This window comes from Acipenser ruthenus, chromosome 29 (assembly GCF_902713425.1).
Source record: "Acipenser ruthenus chromosome 29, fAciRut3.2 maternal haplotype, whole genome shotgun sequence".
Lineage (NCBI taxonomy): Eukaryota > Metazoa > Chordata > Actinopteri > Acipenseriformes > Acipenseridae > Acipenser > Acipenser ruthenus.
The window spans coordinates 4,560,182-4,579,812 of record NC_081217.1 but is presented as its reverse complement, the minus strand read 5'-3'; the positions used below and the strand labels follow the sequence as shown (position 1 = coordinate 4,579,812).

Genomic DNA, 19,631 nt, shown 5'->3' with positions numbered 1-19,631 from the left:
CAAAGTCAATGCTGCAATTCTGCAGTGTTTTTTTTTTGTTGTGTAATGGACTGTAATCAGGTTTAATGTATTGCTCAATATCTCATCACACAGCACAGATAATTCCAAAGAGTTTGGTGTTCATTCTTCTGTTAAAAATGTTGTTGCTGTAATCATGGTGCTTCAAAGGTAAGACCCGACACTTCAGAGAATTAAAATGGATTAAATAGAATTGCAGGTCAGTTAAAGGGCTGTTCTATTAATATACCCCAGTCAGCATTAAGCAACTGTTTTACAAAGCTTTATGATTTACTGTAATAAACATAAATTGTCACTTAATCATACAATTAATGCACTGTTAAGGCTTGTCAGGTAATTACTTGGCCGTTTATTATTTTAAAGCACAACCTTTATTCTTAATGAATAAACAATGTGTTTAATAATATACATTTTAATCCTTTAACCAATGTGTCGATTTAATCTGCATAAACTGCTGTTCAGCTGCACTTCACATAACTTTAATTATCTAATTATGCTACTTAAATGCTTTTCAGTTGTAGTTTGAAAGGCAACTGAATCAAAAGTGAAACTTGCTTCAAACAAGGAATTGTTCCAGTTTCTTGAAACGGCTGTGTACTGGATTCACCTCTTACATCCAGCAATACTGTCCTACTTCATACTATATCAGAACAGGCAGAGGACGGCAGGGACATGTTTTGCCACTACTGCCTGTGTCCTGGGGTACAACTTACAATCTCTGAATGAACATAACCCTACAAAACACTGGCCCATGGTAAACACAGCAATAGAGTTGCCACCTCTGAGGTACAAGAAACCAGGACCTCTGAACAGAAAGGGGCTTAAAAGTTTTAGCACTATCATCAGAAATCCTATATTCATCCAATAGGAAACACTGATAATATTACTACGACTGACAACTAACTCATATTGTGCGTCTATTGCAGTAACGTTGTATCCTGATTTATCTAAATTGTGCTCGATTTATGGTCCTGCCATTTAGTGTCCTGGAAAGGCATTTCCTTGGACGCCTTCCTCAAAAAAAGGGACAGGTGGCACCCCTGCACATAAGGCCTGTGGTGTTGTGGGCCTATTTACTAAACTTTAAATCTAGTTTTATTTACTTTTAGGTTAAACAATGATATTAATCTGTTGACCAAAGGTTTCATGAACTGCAAGCTTCATTTAAGTAACCCAAATGGGCCTGTGTTTCTAAGTTTTAAAATTTTGATTCACCCCACTTGACATCCTATTGAAAGGCACACATTTTAAAACACCAATACGCAAACATAAAATTATTGGGATTACATTTAAAGCTGCAGTGAAATGTCCACCTGAGCTAGAATGACACACATTGTAATTTCACCCCCTGCTTCTGCAGACAGCACTTGGGGGATGTCTGCTTAGTTCATACAGTGACCAGAAGTCTTTAAGGAGGCTGGAAAGTAAAACTCATGATTGATTGAGATGATCTGTCAACCCTGATTACAGCCTGCCAGTGAAACAAGAAAGAAGGCAGGCTGACCAGTCAGTCATAGTGGAGGCGAAGAGGAGAAGCCATGGATGATACTTCAGGTCAGTAATGTGTATGTACACACGAACTTCATACTGTACATACCAGCTTTTATACTGTTACAATGCAAGCATTGACCACGGAGAAAGATTCATATAGAGTTTCCTTCTATCAGATGTAATAGCATTTCGATTTTTAATGAAATGCACATGTTGAGACGCAGTATGTACAGCACAGAAAGAACAATTCCACTTGCATGGGAGAAGCAGTATTTTGATTGGCTACTTAGGATGACATTGATTTATATGTATTTACATTTCTGAAAATCCCCCGTGGATTTGACATTTAAACACAAATGTTAGCAGAGTGCTGGACAGGAAATGTCCTTGCAGAATAGGCAGTGGGTGTGAATGTTGATGTTAGTTGTGAATTATTCAATTCTCTGTGTTGACTTCCCTATATGGACCAGCCCAGGACTTGCAGGGGAGTACAAATTAATTTGCCTACACACGGAATACTGTATTATTTGAAAGCACATTCATTTCTGCTTATACAAATACTAGAAACAAAGCAGACTGGAGCAGTTCATAAATGAAGAAGTCTGCTGTTTACCAGTATGTTCAAACTGTCTCCCTGTTAATAATTATATTCATATACAGTACAATACATATTTACAATACATATATGTAAGTGGTAAACCTATCCAATTCATGGTGCTCGTTTTCTACTTCATATATATCACATATATGGTATCAATTACTGCACACGTGAAGAATATTGTAAGTCTAGCTTCAGTGTACTCTCACAGCTGTATTAAAGCAGAATGCGAAAATGGGATTTGGTAGATGCAAATTATATATAGCATAAAAATGAATGAAATGAAAATACTGATGTAAAATAAAAACCTGCCATACAGAATACCGGTAAGTACTGTAACAATTAAAACAAAAGAAAAAAAAAAGGTATTACTTCTGGTGAAACATTTTATGTATCTATTGCCGAATTTGTTTTTGTTTGTTTTTGGAGAATCGGTCATACTTTATCATTACTGCATTTGTCCAGGAGGGAGGTATGTTTATGTCTTCATTGTGCAAATAATAAACATGCATTCAGCATATTAATTATCATATTCTATTAATTATTTATGTATTTATTTACTTATTTCTTTATTCTAAATGCCAAAGTCTTATAGCCCTCCCTGACACAAATCCCAATTTAATATTGTACACGGCCCAGCTTTTAATTAGCTCTGCGCACAGCTTTGAATATTTAATGGGATAATTGTGTGAAATTGAGCTGCAGACGAGGCAGCCCTCAACAGCAGGGGGTTATTGAGGCGCATGCAGCCCTGAAATGGGTCGCCCCAGACAGTGGCAAGGAGAAGGCCAGACTCTCAGAATCCCCACTTTCTGTTTCTCTCAAAAGCAGCTGAGCAGCTCGTAAAACACCCCAAACAAAAGAGCACCCTGATATACTGGTGTCTCAATAAAACAAAAATCCAATTATTTTTTTTTCAACCCCCCCTCCCCCCCACCCTTTATCGCGTAAGGTGAAGTGAACCGTAATTATAACAGTCAAGCGCTCCCCGGGGGGTGAGGAGTGATAAAACAGATACTCAGTTGTTAATACAAACACCATATTTTATCTGCTTGACAGATTAGATCTTTTTCTTTTTTTTTTACACATTATGTCCCAATACAATTTGATTTGCATTTCTTTCCAACAGTTCTTCTGTTGAGATTTAAGACCAGGCCACCAGAGGCTAAAGGCTTGTGCATTGACCTGGTGTGTGTTGCTGCTCTAAATACAGTTTTGACTTTACAGTTTTCATAATAAACAGACTTGAGTTTCATTTGAGGCAGGGAGGGGTGCACAAATCCTGTCCTCGAGAGCCAGTTCTCCAGGTTTTCTAGGTATCATTAAATAATCAGGTGATTAAGACCTTGATGGAGGTTCATTTGGTTCAATTAAGTAATTTAGGGTACAGGTGGAACAAAGACCAGGAGCCCCCCCCCCCCCCCCCCCCCTTCTGATAATTTGCTTAATTAGATCTTTTTAATTGTTTTCAGCTCTTAAACAGTTGCAGAGTTCAAGTTACTTATAAAATGTTATAGCTAATTTGAAATATGCAACTGTTAAGAGCTGAAAACAATTAAAAAGGTCTAATTGAGCAAATTACCATTTCAATGAAGGGTCTAGTTAAGTAATTGAGTGCTCAGCTGGAATGAAAACCCACAGACACAGTGAGTCTTCAGGTCTGGTTTGGGAACCACTGCTCGAGAATACTCCTTTTTTTAAAAAGCATGCACTTTTAGAGACAGCCTAGACAGGAAAGGACCATGCAGTTCCTTAATCATTATTAAGATATATATATATTTTTTTGGTTACGATTAGCACAGTGTAGTGAGTTCACTCAGCTTGAATACAGCTGCCTCCTTAAACTGCGTGAGCAGAAAATCTTCTTCAAGAGTGTATTTCTGTAAAACATCTGACAGGCAGGCTGACGCACATGACATCTTACAAGAGGTAATATGATCAACTGTCTCACAGATCAATGCCTGCCAGGCTAGTATATTAATACGTTTGAGGGATCTAACAATAGGATCGTCTGTTCATGCTGCTGTATCGCTCCATCATATCATATCAACCCTTCCACAACCCTGTAGGAACAGGAGGAGAAAAAACAAAACAAAAAACAGTTGACACTTGTCTGACAGACACATAATCTTACCTACCCTTCAGATAGGAATGCATGTCACAGATGATTACCAGTACTGGAGATTACTGTATCGTATGTTACCATGTGAACGATTGCGGCTGCATTTTAACAGGGTTTTTTGTTTGTTTGTTTGTGAAATCTCTGTAAAGATAAAAATATTCAATATTCTTATTCACATAACCTTTTTAGTGCCTAACATTTCTGTATAAATCTTGGTAGTCCCATATGCAAATGTTTGGTTACCCTCCAGCTTTTTTCAACATACCCCTACTTGTCCATACAGAATCGAGTGGCAACAGAAAAATGTTGAAAGATTTGTATTTATTGGTGGTTTGTATTAATTAAGGTTGTTTGACAAGTAAAGAGACACAAGAGGATGCTCTAGAGGTATCAGACATACAAACCCCAGCCCTAAATGTTATGTTATTATATTTTAATAGTCTGAAGATGTTTCAGAAATACTAACGTTATTAAAGAATAAAGGCTGCATTGAATCATTATGGTTTTGATAATGCTGTGCTTTAAATTCTACACTCTGATAAGTACAGTGTTTAAAGTCTGTTATTTATTTTGTTAATGTGCTTTTTAGTGGAAAATTGTACATCCTTAAAGTTCTGGTGATGAGAAGTAGCAGCGCAAAAAATCTATTTGGTTTTCTGTCTCAACCTGATTTTATTTAACTGCAGTTACACTTGTGACTGTCTTGTGATCCGTCCTTTTTTGTGAAGTTGGCTGCAGACTTTCTTCTGTATGGTAAATTATACTGTGTTAGGAAGGGCATCAAAATACCATTGATCGAGGGCAAAGGATAGGAAAACAGTTTTTAGAAATTATAGCCAGGCAAAAAATGTTGTTATCTTAAATACCTGGAAGAAACCAATGTGGATTGTGTGCCGTGCAGTTCCAGGGGTCCTTCATTAAGATATCAGATCTCGTTTATAATCCTCTATTATTTTTTAGGAGATTAGACGTACCTGAACTGTGTTGCAGTCTCCCTTTGCAGGCAAGCTGTGCGCTCATACATTACTGATTCCATATCCACAGACGGGCAGCCAACCTAGTATAAATGCCTGCTCATGAACACCCGATTAACTATTTATACAAAACGAAGACTACTACAGGGCACTGGTGAAAGACAAATAAACAAAACAAGCATACACACACAAACAAAAACATAAATAAAATTAACCAGGACCGTAGTTAGAGAGCAGACTTGATCGAATGCAGCTAGGGTAGCTAAAGTGGAGCTGTGACCTTCAAGACAGACACAGTGGCATCATGTGTTCCTTGCTGATGGAATCGACATGCCTACACTAAAGAGCACCTCGCTTAGGTCCTCACTTGATGAGGCAGTTTTATCTGGGGACATTATACTAGATGTTGGAAAGTCAGAGAGTGAAAGGACCATGCATTTATTTTCTAAAATCTCAAAGGTCGTTTTGCTCAGCCTTTGTTCACTTTTACTCCTCAGAGCTACGATTCTATTGGGATTTAGTGATACTGCTGGCCAAGAGCGAGTTGTAGTTCTACCTCAATATCATGACATGACAGAAAGGCAGTTCATCATTATAATTTTGAGTTTGTACCTGTGTTCAAAATTTTATTTCTATATCACAAAAAAAGTTTTTAAACTTTTCTTAGTTAATGTTTCATATAACTGAAATATGCAAGCCTGTGTGTGGAGCCAATGTAACTTTAATTATGACATGCCTTTATTTTAGTTGGCGCTGTCAGTGCTGTTTGATGTTACTGTTGTGACAGGTTGCTGAGTTGTCACTATTCACAGCAGGTGGCATTATTGGTAGAATCTGATTTCAAATTTTGTTTCCATTTAATGGCTAAGTGAGGTATTCTTTGGCAGAGTGAGTGTTTTTTTTCAAAACTGCAGTGGAAATTGTTAACTAAAGAGAAAGCCTTTTATCAGCAGTCTCGCAGGGCTGACTGAAGGGGCAGCTTGGGGAGTAAATTGCCCTGGCATTGCCTACATAGTAAAGCCATGAATGTTCCATGTAAATATCCAGCTTTTCAGAGTTGCCCATAATACTTGGCATGCAGCCGTGTTCTTCTATAAATAAACAGTCATGACTATACTGTGCACGGACCAAAAAGCTACAGTTAACATGTGATCAATTGACTTATCTATTACTGAAATGCTGCTGCATTAAAAAAAAAAAAAAAATGTACCTAACATTTCAGTATAAATCTTGGTGTTCCCATATGCGAATGTTGTCAAGCTGTCACTTTGAATATCAGGACCTTTAATGGAGGACCACTGTACACTGGACCGGCCCAAAATCAAGCAAACTGTTTGACCAAGCTAAACAGATCACGTGTGTTTTGAGAGCAAAAAAGTACACTGGTGAGTCAGAAGCACATGAAATAAATTATACTGTAGTGCTGTTTATTCAATTATGCTGCTGAAAATAGGATTCCAAGAATAACTGCAATAGACACTTAAGCTGCTTAACCTTGCATTACATATCATGGAAGTACATTACACAAGTCTTAGATGTGTTGTTTTGAAAGAAAGTGTTTAGATTTTAAGAAACATGATTCCAGGTATTATGCTATGTTAAAAAAAAAAAAAAAAACATTCTGTTTGCAAGACTTGATGTTAGGGACTGTGCGTCCTTAGACACCCGGAGAGTGAGATTGTCCCCCCTAGCCCTTTCGACGACTTCTTTCCTGTCATAACCAATCAGCTGCTTCCCCTACTGACTGATTTGCTTTGCAGTGAAAGTAGAAGACTTCCTGAAACAGCATCAGATGTCCTGATATGACGGTAAGAAAACTGAGACATTTCTTGTTTGTTTTAGCACGTGTTTCTTTTAGAACCACTCTTTTTAGACCGATGTGGAGACTGGAAGTGCCCAACACCGGAAATGTATGGAATTTATGGAGTTAGCCCCAATCAACAAACCAAGACAAATTCTGCCTAAAAAAAAGAAACGAAACAGTAAAGTCACTTAATCCTACATTTATAAGTCTTGCTGAGACCTAGGTGGTTGTTGTTGTTTTATCCTGGAGGTAAGTGCTGAATTTTTCACAACAGAGCATCGATCAAAAATACAGCACCGGCCACAACAGCAGTGAAATCTCATCAGTCAATTAGTTTGGTGTTCACAATTAAAAATATTTTTGACAGGCACTTCATCATCATTTAAAGCAATTGACTACACTATGCAAATACCTTGGGAACATTTCAATGTTATTTTAACCCAAGAAGTTCCTGCAGCCATGTATATGTTGAGAGATGTACTGTGACTGAAGGACATGGAGGTCCTGCATCGTGACCCAAGGTCACAGAATGGGTCAGATATTGTATCTCTTAATATTCCGTTGACATTGGATAAGCTACAGATGGCCTGTGGCTAGGCTGTCTCAAGGCAGGTGAACTCCAGGTTACATGCTGGCTATCTGCTGTGGTGCCTCTGTGAGTCTCCACACAGTGAGTCATGGGTTTTGGGTCAGTGCTGTGCTGGCCCAGGGTTCCTAGGAGATGAAAGGGGTCCTTACTTCCATATCTTTGTTCCTGAAGTACTAAAAAGAAGTACTAGATTTTGCTCCCAAGAAGTTCAATTTTTTGTTTATTAACACATTTATTGATGTATATGTTTTGTTAACACCCCTGGGGATGTAATGTTGATTTTGGCTGAAATTGGAGGAAGGGGAAGAATGAGTATTTAACCTTATTATAAAAAATGTGTTTGAAGTGACTTTAATTTGAAATTGTACAGGGATACAGTCTTTGGCATGCCCATTCATAAACTGAATAAGGTCCACGATGATCTTTTGGAAGGTGAGGACATTGCAAAAATTGGCTGGATTTTGTAATTTAGTATCTGAACATCTCCACTACTTTTCCTTACTTGCCATTGAGCTTAAAATGGACACTTCCAGTGCCAGCTGTGAGAAGTACAATATCTGTAATTCTAGGTATTTTTTTCCCCCTCACAAATGATTTAGATGAAGTTGCTTAATCCTGTTGCTTTTATGCTGAATAAAACTGTACTCAAGGTTGTGGTTAAATGGTGTTTACGATAATAACTCCCAACCTAAATGCTTGTTCCATCATCAACCACTGAGCAGGAGAGAGACCAGTGATTTAAAATAATTACTCTCTGCTTTAAAAGCTCCCATTATGTGTCGAGGTGAGCGGAATTTCTTCAAAGCAAAAGGCTGCTTCTCATGAAGGCTGAGTAACTGAATACCTGAATACCATTGGTATGGTTGTCTTTTTCTCCACTATTTTATATAACCTTTCAATTTTCCTTTCTCTTTTGAACTAGGTAGCACACTGCTCCTTGACTTCCTGGTTAGAAATGCAGTCTGGTACATAGATGCGCAGACACCAGCTTTCTAACTTGTACTTATTTGTTGACCAACTAATAAACATGTTAGTGCTTCAGGCGTTATGCACTGCATGACCTGTAGATCTCAAATGGCTTTCTGTGCCTAATAAAGTGGTTGGACTCTCTCCACACACACACACACACAGACACAGGCATTTAAAACGTTCTTTTCATCCTATTCACGTCTATGAAGACACTTGTTTGTGAAAGGTATCCATGGTGATACAGTAGTGTTTTGTAGTCATGGTGGTCTGTTTGCATGTGACTTTCTATTTCAGTAGCGTGACAGACAACACAAAAAGAACAATTTCAACTAGAAAACCATTGGGAGCACCCGGGTTTAAAATATCTGCACTTTGACAACACATGGGTGAAAGGAAGGGGTTTTTTTTGTCTGTAAGAGATGCATACTGAGCTGAGGGAAAAGTATTTGTTATGCAGACTAATTTAAGGACGATTTATCAGCAGGGGTTACAAAAGAAACATGTTGGTATAGGAGGCAAACGCACAAAAGTTATTCTTCTACTTGTGTAACAAATAGCGAGAATTCAATAACTGACTGATTATAAAGAAGCTGGTAAATTATTGATATCAGCTGAAATGTGTTTTCTTTATCGTCGGAAGGAAAAATCATGTTGTTTAAAACGTGAAAGTCGGTCCTGCTGTACATATTTGGTCAATATCCTATTTTAATTTACTTTTAGTTCTGTTCAGATTTGCATATCTTTGTACGTAGGTTTCCCCTTTAAAACAATGGAATACTTTCTCAAAGTTTATAACTTCAAATTTTATTTTTTTTTTCCAGAAAGGTAAAAAGCACCTAATAAAATACCTAATAAAATGACCAAAGCAGAACTAAGCACCTCAAACATTGAAATGATCAGTTAGTTAAGTGTCTCAGGATGTTCTTTTATTTGTTTTAGAATCGTAATTGTAAAAATGCACTAATGTAATGACGATTTGGAGTAAATAGGGTTGAGAATCTAGCCCAATGTGTCGGATGTTATGCTTAACTCCTGTGTCAGATGTGTTTTTAATGAAATTGTAACTCACCATTAAGACCACACTGTCGGCCCTTTAAATGTAAATGTGCAGATCTCCCTATATTAGGAGCACCTCTCTATTAATCACATTTTCCTCAGTTGCTGGCCTAGAGAGATGCCCCTGATTGCTCACCACGGTAGGGAAGGCATGAATTTCGCACCTTTGACTGAAGGAGATCGCTATTAATGGATCGTCCACTGATGATGTACTGTTAAAGTTTCTCTAAAACTGAATTGCTTTGCAAAAAGAAAAGAGTGCCCAATCTATCACCCACGAGAATTGCTTTTGCTGGCTTGTTTCTCATTTATTTCTCCTTCCTTTTAAAATAAATCTTGTAACAGCCTTTCCCTTATGGCGATTTCTGTTTTTTTTTCTTCTTCTGCTTCTGTGTGCGTTTAAATAAACTATTGATCTTTTCTGAGGTAATTTAGAACTGTAATGCCATTTCTGGTTGACAAGTATCAGGGTGATGCAGCCCTGAGTAAACACATTTTATAGTGTCAATTTGTTTTCTGAGGCAGGCCTGTCCAGGGTTGTACAGAATGCCACAGAAAAAAGAATTCCAAAGTTTCCTCCCTGTGGCTTCTGCAGTGGAGATCCAAAGGGACTGCTGAGATAGCTTGTATGAGGATTCTTAAGTTACCAGTGCCTCAGCTCAAATCTATCCATGAATTTTTAAATACACCCCCCCTCCCCCTTTTCATCCCGACCTTCCCGAAAAATAACAATAACTTTAATCCTTCAGTGCCTTAATGCCTTCTCTATACATCTGTGTACATTTTCAGTTTTTTCTTTTTTTTCCCCCATCAATAACCTTGAATGTAGCATACTGGCACTGGAAACCTGTTTGAAACAAAGGGGTCAAATGCCATCCCCTTGGTTTTTGCTATATGGCAGCATCAGACTTTATTTGGGAGTACAGATTAAAAAATGTAGGTGAGTTAAATTAACCTTAAAATGAATCCACAGTGTCTGACAATTGTATTCAAATTAACACTACAATTCCATTGAGTTTGCATGTCTGATTTTTCCATTACATGGCCTTATGGAATGTTACTTTATCAGAAAGCAGACAGCTGTTTTCTGCTGCTCTGTGAGACAAATTTAGTAGCTGTTTATATTAAATTACCTCTCATAAGGCAGGCAAGCAGAACAGGATGAAGAAAATATAGTTTCCTGTAATTTTTATTAAACTTGTTGCATTTTACTGGAAACACCTACATTACAGTAAAGAGGAGGTTTTTCCACATGAGCAAAGGGCCAAAAACCTTAAAAAAAATCGTAGCATAAAGACATCTGATGCAAGTCAGTCTGTAATTGTTAATGAAAGTGCTTTCTGAGAATGACTGAGTATAAGTTATATTCCTCTGGCTGCAAGTTCTCGGATGTTTGCAAGCAGTAACCGAGTCCATGTAGATTTGGGGCTTGAGCCCTTGGAGAGGAACAATTGATTGTGTCATATGCCAGTGACCATCACTGGGAACGTAAGGTGGAGCTAATTTATCAGTTTTACTCCTGATTTTGTACCCAATCTGAAAAGCCCCATATAAATGTGACCTTGCCCCTGCATCCCACTTACTGAGCAGAAAGAATGAAGGCCAGCGGTCAACCTAAACCCTGGACGCAAGGACCAAGTCTGGGAAGAATCCCTCTGGACTCGTTGGGCACCTGATAGCAGTGCAGTGGGGTAAACTGTATGCCCAGACAGATATCCTCCCTGACCTTGCGGGAAGCAAAAGGGCCCAAGATCAGCAACTGTGCACCAGCTGGATTTGAACCACACTAGCATGACGTTGCTTTACTGGGCGAGCCACCCCTGTGAGTAGCCAAAGAGAAACAGAAAAGTAAATTACAGCAAACTTTCTTCAGCCCCTTCGGGTCCACAGGAGCCTGACTGAGATCCTGTTGAGCTTTTTTTTCTTTTCTTTTTTTCTTTTTTGGTATTAGCACAAAAAACTATTTGGAATACTTTGTATCTCAAATGGAACTGGAGTGGTCATGTAGTTTTTAGTTTTTTAGTTTTTTAGTTTTCTGAAGACTCCATAAACTTCCCTCAAATGCTGCAGATTTTTCTGACATTTCATCTGTCCACCATATGTAATCAATAGATGAGTGGACAGTGCTGTTGCTAGCAATGTGGTGGTCCAACTTTTCGCATGTCCTGTTGCTCGGCAAACTCACTTGGATGAGAACCACGCTGGAGAACCATCTGCCCCCAGCCTCTGCTCCGTGTAAATCAATTAAACAACTCGGCTTCAGCCCGTCTGCTCTTTTTCTTCTGCAGTAATTATTTGGAACACAAAGCAAGCGACTGAAACAGCTTGTGCTCATTTCAGTTGAGGCTTCATTGAGTCGTTTTATGCCTGCTGAGAAATTCACCAGGTTAAGGCTTTTCCGTAGCAAGAGCAAGGCTATTCTGTGGTATATGATTGTAAAATCTCAAGTTCTGTCTGTCTGCTAAAACTCAGAAACCCACTGGAACACATTAATACATTGTTAAAATGTAACCTTCACTGTAACTAAGATTAAAGTGCTTCACAAGTTGCATTGACTCCGTGTATGGGATTGCAGTTAGAATGTTCCTGTATCTGTACTAGAGTGTTTTGTCTTTAGTTTTGTGTTTGACATTTTAAGATTATGATGACCCAATTTTACAATGTTTTTATAGAAGAGCCATACACCAGAGGTATTCAATTATATTCACTGGAGGGCCAGATAAGGCAATGTCCAAATCTTGGGGGGCCACAGGGCGCTCATGATGTGCGTATGGGGGGGGGGGGGGGGGGCAGGGGGGGGTGGTAACCACTTACAATGATAAAATTTATGATTGCCATTTAATAATACAAAGCAAATATTTAGCACTGTAATGCTATTAAAACTGCAGGTTAGTAATCTTAATTTTATTAAAACTATTAAATTAAAATGGACATCTAAATTCCTTTTTGTCTAAAATTTTGACACTCGCTCGCACCGTCTTTGTTTTTGAAAAGACACAACAAGCATGCAAGTTCAGTAATGAAAGCTCGTCAATCAGTGGCGGGGGCGTGGCAGATTTGCCACGACCGAGGTGACAGACTTTCCATGATGAGGTGGAAGGGGGGGCAGAACAAAAAACTGAGGGGGCTAAACCCCACTTTGTGCAGGCAGGCATAAAATACATTCAAATAATTCAGTGTCAGAAGTGGACCAGGGTGAACGGCAAGCATTTAAACAGCAACCTTCAGGAAAGATAGAAGTTACAGGAGAGGAGTCATTATCTGAAAACTGAAATAATAATAATAGTAAACTGTAAAAACAATATTCAGCGTTAGGTTATGGAGTGTACTGATGCAAATGGGAATGAGTGTGCTTACCAAGTGTGTGACTAAACTAAAGTTTATTGATTGGTGGTAGCTTACATACAGAGTGTTGTAAACAAGGAAGGAGAAGGGTTATTACCAGATAAAGTGCAGTGATCATTTGTTCCTGTATTATGGCGTGTTGTCAATAAATATTGCTTGTTAGGGGACACAAATACCCTGTAGATAGTGGCGACCTTTCAACTGTGCGTATCTGCAACTAGCAGGTGTAAGGAAGGACAACTACTTTTACAAAAACCTGCCTACTTCTTCCCAAAAGAAGCCATAATAAAAAATAAAAAATAAAAGCATGGCCCCAGGACTGAATGTATCACTGCTGTGCACTAAGTTCTGTGCAGCTGGATGTCTTTGAAATCAGTGCAGTTTGTGTCATTTACAATGTCTTTGACGATCTCACACAGTAATCCATTGTGGAAATGGTCGTGTGATTTGCCACTAGAAACACTAGTTTTAACTGGTCATTTTTTTTTTATAAACTGTGAACAGGCAGCTTTCTAATATATTAAATATTTCATTTTTAGGGGGTTAGTAAATGTAACTTGAATATTATTATATTTAGGATTGTTGTTTTTCTGTGTTTTTTTCCCAATGTTTTCTTCCTCTTTAAGAATTCGATTGATCCCTGCTAGCCATGTAGTAGTAAAATTGGTTTAATGTACGTCTTTTGGTGCATGCAGAATGAAGAAACTTTTAAGCGTTAAGCGTTCTTCATTCTGTTTAATGAGAAAGTAAAGACTTGGACGATTTAAAAGCCTGTTTAGATGTTTCACATTAAAACCCCATAAATTAAAGTGATTTTCCAACACAACGGGGAAAAAACGCCCAGTTAACAGCACTGCAGATGACATCCGATGGGCCAGACGGAAGGCTCTCGTGAGGCGGATTTGGTCCGCGGGTCGCCAATTAATTGAAGAATGCTGCCGTACACCATAATTACTTTAGTAACATATAACTGTCAGTCTTACACACCAACGTAATGGATCAGTGGGTGGGAGCATATAAATAAAGGCTGAAATGAACTTAATTGCAGACCAGTATAAAAATGGCTGCATTTCCTTTGAAAGGATGTTCTTAATAAATATAGCACTAGATTGAACGAATGTGGGAATGAACTACTTAAGAATGACCATCTGCATGTTTCGGTGAAAAAAAACTAAACTATTACAGAGGAAGTAAATGGATAATGTTACACTGCAAATAGTTCACTAGATTACTGAAATAACATGTCACTGTAATAGCATTTTAACTGCAGTTTCTATTTAAGCAGTGGCAATTCATTAAAAAGACTGGCCCTTTGCCAAAATCAACATCTCCGAGAGTGCCTGTGACCCTCTTTAGTGTATTTAGAATCTCTGCAACCTAACTGTACCACACAAATAGTACAATGCAGTATTCCTGCACTCTAACAAATGGAAATGTATGACACCTTTCTCTGCAGTTATACGTGATAACAACACTATCTCGAACAGTATTCTATTTTTTAAAAAGGAAAAAGTTATGAACTTGACTGTAAATGCAAACACAATGATATGCTGAATCTGCTTGCAAGAGTTGGTAGCACAGGCAAACACAAAAAAAGATGGTAATAAAAAAATGGTAATAATCTTTTTTTTACCTTCTGCAAATAGAGTACACGCTGAGAGAATAGGAACATTAATCATTGGTTAGTCATTCGACACACTAGATTTTTGCCTCCTTTATTTTGCACAATATTTATTTTAAAAAATATGTCACCCGTATGGCGAAATAATTATGAAAAAAATCTTTTTATGCTTACTGTAATGTGCCTTGTTTATTTGCATCTGAATAAACAGGTGTACAAAAATCATATAAACCACACCTGTGTGATACTGATAGCTGTTTAATTTCCTACAATTTCTCACAATTTCACACCAGCAAAGTGGATTGCAGGGGATTAATAGCTTACTAGTCGTCAGTTTGCTATTTCTCTGCGAAGGGATATTAATTAGCTTGTGTTTGCGTGTGTGTGTGTGTGTGTGTGTGTGTGTGTGTGTGTGTGTGTGTGTGATTTATTTTAAAGTTCCACTTGATAGTTTACTCCCTTACTGTTACTCCCTTCCCCTCTCTCTCTTACAAACCCCATTACATCTGAAAGGTACCAGCCTCATGAATGCAAAGTGTCTGAGCTAAGCTCCGCCCCTGCCTCATAGAAAGCCCTTAGATTGGGTCCAAGCTGTACAGCCCTTTCCCCCTCTCTCTCTCTTGAGCGAGTGAGTAAGTGAGTAGAGCAAAGAGGCAGGCGAGTTTCAACAGATGGTTCTGGCTGTCCTGATTCAGTCACAGCCGTTGTTTGAATGAGAACTCAGAGAGAGAGAGAGAGAGAGAGAGAGAGAGAGAGAGAGAGAATTGAATTGTGGGGAATTGAAACCAAAGAGGGACTTTTTCCCTTTCTCTACTTAATTCTACCGTATTTGTTTATATATTTTTCTTTCTGTTACAAAAAAAAAACACAGCTGTGTAGTCAGACTGTCATCAAGCAAGCCAGCCAGCAAGCCAGCAGTCAAGCCTGGCGGTGGTGATGGCAGTGGTGGTGGTGTTGTGAACCCACAACGCCAGTCTGTCTTTACAGGAGGAAACCTGCTTTCTGTCAGTCTCCAGAGGATCAGTGCTCAAGGTACAGTGAATGCCCTGCTTTATTTGTGGTTTCCCTGTGCTTGCTGTACACTTGCTGTGAGCTGTGCTGGTGTAACTGTGCTGGGAATATACTGTAGTGGAGTCAGCAGGGTAAGAGGCAGGTACTGAACTGTAGAGAACTTTGGGTTAATGATACATGGCTACTATTCTTCTGAAACAAGCAGTGGTTTGTCTCCGCTATTCAGATATTGCTTTCATACTGTAAGTTTATATACACAAGTATACACTTAACCCCTTTAAAACCGACAACCAAGAAAACTGAGCTCTCCACACACTCTGGGAACCTTTTTGGTATTTCTAAGCTGCTATAAAGTTGCTATTAAACTCGTTTTGCTTTTGGTGGATGGTGAGGGTGGTTTGAACTTTTAAAAACCTTTATTGTTTTTCGACAGTGGAACCTGGAAGATTTTAAACAACTTCTGTTTACTCATCTAACACCTATTGTAGCTAACATGGAAGACAACAATAGAGAGTTGGTTTTATACCCATCTGTTTAGTGCCAGGCATTTTCTCCTTGGGCAGTGAGAAGCTACTTTATAGTTGGAAGGGTGTTGAGCGATCCAATACTACAGTACTTTCCAGTTTGAAATTGTATACTGTATATGCTGTTCTGTACACACATTGTCTGTTTACAAGGCTTGAGGCAGACTTGACTGGTGGAATGGGAAACAAGACAATTATATTTTAATGGTTATAATGGTTGATAAGTGTGACCAGCCCTGAAGTCTGGGCTCAGTCGCACCCAACCTAACCTCCCACTATAGGTTTACCTCAGGAATGAAAACAGGGTTCTGGTTTAATACAACTGGTCTGAATGGGACAGGCATGGTTTGTGTGACAATGGTGTCTTGACTCAAAACATGAAAAAACATCTGGCCAAACACAGTGTCTTCATTTCATTACAATAACAGATACTGTAACTCGTTGGATTAATAAATCTACCAACCATAAGATTAACACATCTGAAACAGTAAGTCTTTTTAAAAGGATATCAGTGAGGACAAATAGCTGGGATGCGTAGTCTGTGATTTTAGATGGAAGGTCTGAAACACAAACTGTGGCTATACTGCAAAATGTTTCTAAGAAAAAAGTATGTTAAATTAAGACACAGAAATTGAGTCAATAGCCTTTTTTTTAATGAATCTTTCCAATTAAAACCTGACAGCGTTGGGTTAAACATATTGTAGACCCGAAGGAATGCTGTTTCAATATTTCCTTTGACCCATAAAACAATACCAATAAAAATAAACAGGAGGAGTGCCAGCATTTCTTAAACTTTGTCTGTGTTCTGCACAGGCTGGCTTTCGAAGCTGTCAAAAGTCTTGTGCTAAGCTGCTTCTGATGAACTCAAAAGAGCCCTGTTAGAGCTCCTTGTCAGAACCTGCGTACACTTTAATACACATGTTTGACCCAGCACTGCACATGCCCTGCAGATAAGAATAAGGAAACTGGAATGCATGTTTTCAACAGTGACATTGAGACAAAGTGTCAGATTGATTGATGTATGGTAAAGACTAGGATTGTTCACTGCTTAACTTTAAGTAAGGAGGGAGGATAAGAAAGATATGTTACGCTTCCCATTTGCATAGAGCCCAGGAGGGTTCCATTCAGGTTACATCCATGACATACAGTCATTTATAAACAAATAAATGCCAACATTCATGCCAAGCAAATACCAGACATACAGTAACACTCAATTAAAACAATCCCTGGTGCAGTTTGAGGTAAAAGTAAGTCAGTTGATGTTTTGGCTTCCTGATAGTCAGGAATGAATCCAGTACAGTACGTGGTTTATCAAAGTACAGGAGGGACTCCAAAAATGTGTGATTGGTTTTGCTCACATTTTTGTATGTGTTTGTCAAGTATATCTAAAAGTTTAAACTGGAGTCTAGGCAACTTGTTAAATAAGCATCTTTTGTTTTACCAGCAGAAAATATATCTTATATAGATTAAACGTTAAACAGGGAAGCTTGTCTCGGTAATATGTGACATATTTAAAAACTACTGGACACTTCTGCTTGGTGTTTAGAACTCATTTACTATGTGTCTATATCAATCTAAGGTAAAATTAAAGAGAAAATAAGGGGTTGATTTGATCAACCTGTACCCCATTGGGAAAAGCCCGGCTGATTTTGTTGGAGTGCTTTACAGCACCTGGGAATAACCCTGTGCTGCATCAACCCCTTAACCATGGGTATCGTGGGTTTCATTATAAAAATAAGTGCTTGATGCGATCCAGGGTGATGCTGTAGAGAAATGCACCTGTGTCCTGTCCCAGCAGGGTATAGGTTTATCAAATGACCCTCAAACTCAAATACAGCTGTTGCTTTCACCAGTTTAGTGCCTATATTAGTTCATTCAACATGACGCCAGACTGTATCATGAACTCCCTTATGAATGAATTACCTTGTGTGTGTGTGTGTGTGTGCGTGTGCGTGCGTGTGCGTGTGTGTGTGTGTGTGTGTGTGTGTGTGTGCGTGTGCGTGTGTGTGTGTGCGTGTGTGTGTGTGTGTGTGTGTGTGTGTGTGTGTGTGTGTGTGCGTGTGCGTGTGTGTGTACAGTGACATTCTCCGTGGGGTTGCCTCCAACGGAGATTTATCAGCAGGGCTTCTTTATGCCTGTGGACACCCTCAACACACACAACGTGGGGTCCAGTAAATTGCCACTTACACAAGACCTGAGAAGTCGAAGGTCAGCTGAATTCTCATCATCTGCACAGACATCAGTATGAAGAAGATACATTTTGAAGTGGTGCTATTACACATGCAATAAAATGCTTAGAAGTTAAATGTGGAATGAATTCATGTTCATAAAAATTCGATATGAACACTAAATCATGCATTATATTGGTTTATAACAAAGTACAGCACTTACATTTGGATTTTGAACCGACACATATGCATGAAATTCCTGCACTGTAATACAAACTGGGTATAGTCCTTGGCCTGATCAAAGGTCAACTTTGATTACAGCTGTATTGAATAGTTAGCAATACCTGAAATCCTCACAAACTGTCAGATGTGAGCGGGTGCTGTATAATCTCATATCCACCCCACACAGGGTCTATCTGGTCGCTGTGACCTTTGAGTTTGTTGAAAATAAGCTTGAATCTCACAGCACCCTATTCTTTATTTTTGTAATATATAGTGATATAATAGTATAGCAAATCTTAATTCATTTAAATCTGATACAAGCCACCTGATAGAAAGACATTTCAGATGACTGTATAACAGCAATATTGAGGACTATACATTACAATTTTAATATATAATACTTTATATAGAAGCTTAACTAGGGAGAACACAGAGGTCATCGATATGGGCATTTTCAGACGAGTTTCACCATATAGGGCATGTGTTCCACATTCTACTTTCACATGTACCTCACAACCTAGCCTGGAACCGTATCCCTATCCCATGTGGTTACTGTATCATGAACCACAAAGGTCTGACACATCTCCCCAGGATTCGAAGCGTTATATGTCTATAAAACAAACATGTGCTTAGACAGTAGCCCTTTCTAAAAGCTTGCTCTGAATGGATTGTTTTGGATAACAGCACATTTTTTTTTTCAATCGCTGTTGACCTGCTCTTTGTTTTGGGCTACCCTGTTTCAACAAGCCAAAAACCATCTTTATCACATCTAAAAGACAAAGCTGAGACAGATGACACTGCTACATTTGTTTGTTTTTTTAAAAGGTTAATGTGGCCCTGGCAAACTAATTATTGAAACATTAATTACTTCTTAATGTTTCTGCTCCGACAAAATGAGAAATGAGAAAACTGCAGTTTTGCAGGGCAGTATAAATATCATACCGTACTGAGAAGATTGCTTCTGCCTGGGCAGAGGAACGCGCACTCTTGTGTGGCAATGAGGCATTCATTATATTCTTTTCACACAGCGCAGATTTGTCAAGCCTGTTTTACATTACCTCCAACCCCCTTTCTCTGAGCTATCTGTCCATGCTGGAATTCTGTACAGGGATTTTGTCT

General features: G+C 38.6%; 1 protein-coding gene and 1 long non-coding RNA gene across 5 annotated transcripts in view; one reads left to right on the top strand and one right to left on the bottom strand.

Moving 5' to 3' along the window:
* LOC131702062 (uncharacterized) overlaps positions 1-19,631 on the bottom strand; it is an 80,101-nt gene that overhangs the window by 43,551 nt on the left and 16,919 nt on the right. The window lies entirely within an intron of this gene.
* LOC117431279 (extracellular sulfatase Sulf-2-like) overlaps positions 15,226-19,631 on the top strand; it is an 87,441-nt gene continuing 83,035 nt past the window's right edge. For 2 of the 4 annotated variants that reach the window (XM_059003703.1, XM_059003702.1), the window contains exon 1: positions 15,226-15,619. The gene's annotated coding sequence lies outside the window, so the exon portion shown is untranslated. The remainder of the gene's footprint in view (positions 15,620-19,631) is intronic. The other 2 variants (XM_059003701.1, XM_059003698.1) reach the window with 1 other exon arrangement.